A 3,656-nucleotide genomic window follows, 5' to 3' on the forward strand; every position below is an offset into this window, starting at 1 on the left:
ACGGGAGTAGAGAGACGGGGTAGAGAGACGGGAGTATTGAGAAGGATAAAGAGAGAGGGTGTAGATAGAAGGGGGCGAGGGGGGTGAGAGAGGGGGACAGAGGGAGTGGGAGAGAGTGAGGGGAGAGAGAGTGGGAGAGAGAGGAGAGAGAGGTGGTGAGAGAGAGAAGTGGGGGAGATAGAGAGGTAAGTGAGAGAGGTGGGGGACAGAGAGGTGGGGGAAAGAGAGAGAGGGGGAAGAAAGAGCGAGGGAAGAGAGAGGGGAAGAGAGAGGGGGGAAAGATAAGGGGAGAGATAAGGGGGAGAGATAAGGGGAGAGATTGAGGGCGAGATTGGGAGAGATTGGGGAGACGTACCAGGAGAGATAGGGAAGAGAGAAGGGGAAAGAGAAGGAGAAAGAGAAGGGTAAAGAGAAGGGGAAAAATAGGGGAGAGAGAGGGGTTAGAGAGAGATGGATTAGAGAGAGCGAACGGGAGAGAAAGGGGTCGAGTGCAGGGGTCGAGAGAGGGGGTCGAGAGGGGGTCGAGAGAAGAGGGCTGAGAGAGGGGGGTCGCGAGAGTGGGTCGAGAGGGGTAGAGTGAGGGGAGGGGGGAGAGAGGGGTGAGAGCGCGGGGGAGAGAGAGTGGGGAGAGAGAGAGTGGGGAGAGAGAGAGTGGGGGAGAGAGGGGGCAGAGAGGGGGCAGAGAGGGGGGAGAAAATGAGAGAGTGTAGAGAGAGATTGAAGGGTGAGAGATGGGGAGAGCAATGTGTGAGCAAGAGAGATGGGCGAGAGGATGGCGAACGAGAGACAGAGAGAGGTGCAAGTGTGAGTGAGTGAGTGAGGGGACGGAAATGAGACAGAGTCTGAGAGATCGAGAGAGAGAGTGGGATAAGGGGACAAGGGGGAGAAAGAGAGAGAGAAAGATAGAAAGAGGGGGAGAGCGAGATAGGGAGAGATACAAGGTGAGCTAGAGAGAGAGGGACGTGAATGAGAGGCACGCGAGGGGGGAGAGAGAGAGTCAGGTGAGAGAGAGGGATGAGGTGGAGAGTGAGTGAGTGGGTGAGAGAGAGAGTGAGTGAGGGGAAGAGAGATAGAAAAAGAAGTTGAGAGAGGGGCTGAGAGAGAGAATGAGAGTGAGAGGGTGAGAGATAGAGTGTGAAGGAGTGAGAGAGGGGATCGAGAAAAAGCAACAGAGAGTCTGAGAGAGAGTCAGAGAGAGATGTCTCAGTGAGGACCAGTCCAGCAGAGGTGAAAGTAGGACCCTCACAAGATGGTGGGAATGAAGCCTAGAATGTAGCTGTTCCTTACCCAGCTCTGTGTCCATGTCCTGTCTTCCGGGTCTGAATACAGAAGGTCACGAACTCCTCCCTGAGCTGTTTACTGTGAGTGATCTTACCAGCTGCAGGATTTACTGAAGGCTCCAGACCTCCCTCTCCATCTCTGTCTGGCTGACCAAGCGTCTTTGATGTGGTTATGGACGAGTTAGGAATTTGGCTGAGACAGGAACAGCCTGATGACCTACAGGAGACAGGGAAACAGACAGAATGGGAAGTTAGACTGATGTAGTGAGGGATCTGGAAAATCCCTGTCTCCATCCCTGGCCTGTTCTGCTGTGTCTCTCTGGAATGGGGAATTCCATTGGCTCAGGATCTGGAGTAGCTGCAAGAGTGAGAGACACTGACAGAGGCAGCAATTAGACCCACACAGTGAGGGATACCACATGGAGAGAGACTGAGTGATATCACCAGAGTGCAGGAAGGTATCAGGATCACACAATGGTCATGATGAAAGGGTTGGGATTCATGGTGCACGGGGATCAGTACTCAGTGACGGGTGAGCTACGAGTGGGACAGGTGATGGCCTCGTGCTATTCTCACCCGACTGTTCATCCAGATGTTAATGCTGGGGTCCAGTATAACCCATCTTACTGCTTAATATCCTTTTAGGAAGGAAATCTATTATAGACAGTGGGTCTGGCCTACACATGATCCAGACCCAGAGCGATGGGGTTGACTCTAAACTGCTCTCTGTAATGATCCAGCAAGGCACTCAGCTCAAGGGCAGCTCGGGGTGGGCATGCGATGCTGGCCAGCCAGAGACAGCAACATCCCATGAGTGAATTAAACACAACACTGCTGGGAGCAGTGTCCTGGTCAACCATGTCGGTAGGCTTATGGACAGGGCTTTAAACTGACAGAGAGGATGCAGGGCCAGGGTTCAGGTGAAAGGAGCTTTCCAAATTCAAATGGAAAAGGCAATGTAGCTGAAGACAAGCAGAAAGGAACAGGAAGAGACAGAGTTTAACTGAAACTGTACATCAGTGAATTGGACTGTGACAAGAAATTGTGGAAAGAGTCAATTGTAATGTTCTTTTTTGGAATGGATAATGTCTCTGCAATAAGGTGGATGGACTGGGGCCCAGAGATAAATGAGATTTAGTGGTGACAGGGTGAACAAAAGGTGGAACATGAATATTCTATTGTTCACCTCCTTGAGGGGTCTCAGGGAGTGCAGGATGGGTAACCCTGACAGTAATGGGTAACAAAGGCATTACAGAGAAAGCATTTGGCCTCAGATGATGCAGCTGAATCAGCCTGAATACAGATTCTGGGTAACACGTGTCAAAAACACAAGCAGGAGAACAGTTTAGAGGCTGCCTAACAGCATTTCATTGCTCAACCCTGTTACACATTCCAATGTATTCCTGTGTAATACAAAGGCACTGTGATAATTCTGGGAGACTTCAGTCTTTGTATAATCTGGGACAGTCACATCGGCAAAAGTGATGTTCTCCGAACTCCTCTTTGAATGTTTGTGTCAGTGTTTCTTTGAATAACACGGTGTGGAAACAGCCAGGGAGGTGACGATCTCAGATCGACCGTTGGGTGATGACGCTGAGGGAAGGAGTAATGTCCCACTGAGATATCCTCTGGGAAATTGTAGTGTCGTGGAATTCAGCGAGATGATGGATTTTTAAAGTGACCATAAAGCACACCCAACAATCACAACCAAAGCCATTGACATGTGTTTGAGAGGAGAACTGACCAAGGTAAACAGGGGAAACAGTGAAGTGTATGGCTGGAAATGGACAGTGCAAAACATTTACAGTCAGAGAGATGGACAGCACAGAAACAGGCCCTTCGGTCCAACTCATCCACACCACCCACATATCCTAACATAATCTCATCACATTTGCCAGCACTTGGCACAAATCCCTCTCAACCCTTCCTGTTCTTATACCCATCCAGATGCCTTTTAAATGCAGTAATTGTACCAGTCTCCACCACTTCACCAGGCAGGTCATTCCATACACGCAACACCCTCCACATCAAAACGTTGTCCCTTAGGTTCCTTTTATATCTTTCCCCTCTCATCCTGAACCTAGGCCCTCCAGTTCTGGACTACCCCACCCCAGGGAAAAGACCTTGTCAGTTAATCCTAACCATGCCTCTCATAGCTTTATAAACCTCCATATGGGTTATCCCTCTGCCTCAGACATTCCAGGGAAAACATCCCCAGCCCATTTAACCTCTCTCTTTAGCTCAAACCCTCCAATCCTGTCAGCGTCTTTGCTGTTAGTGTGGATGGGCCAATTTGGGCCAAAGAGCCTGTCTCCATGCTGGAGAACTCTATGACTCTATGAACATACCCAGGTGTCCCATAATACAGAAGCAGCC

This window comes from Chiloscyllium punctatum, chromosome 50 (assembly GCF_047496795.1).
Source record: "Chiloscyllium punctatum isolate Juve2018m chromosome 50, sChiPun1.3, whole genome shotgun sequence".
NCBI lineage: Eukaryota > Metazoa > Chordata > Chondrichthyes > Orectolobiformes > Hemiscylliidae > Chiloscyllium > Chiloscyllium punctatum.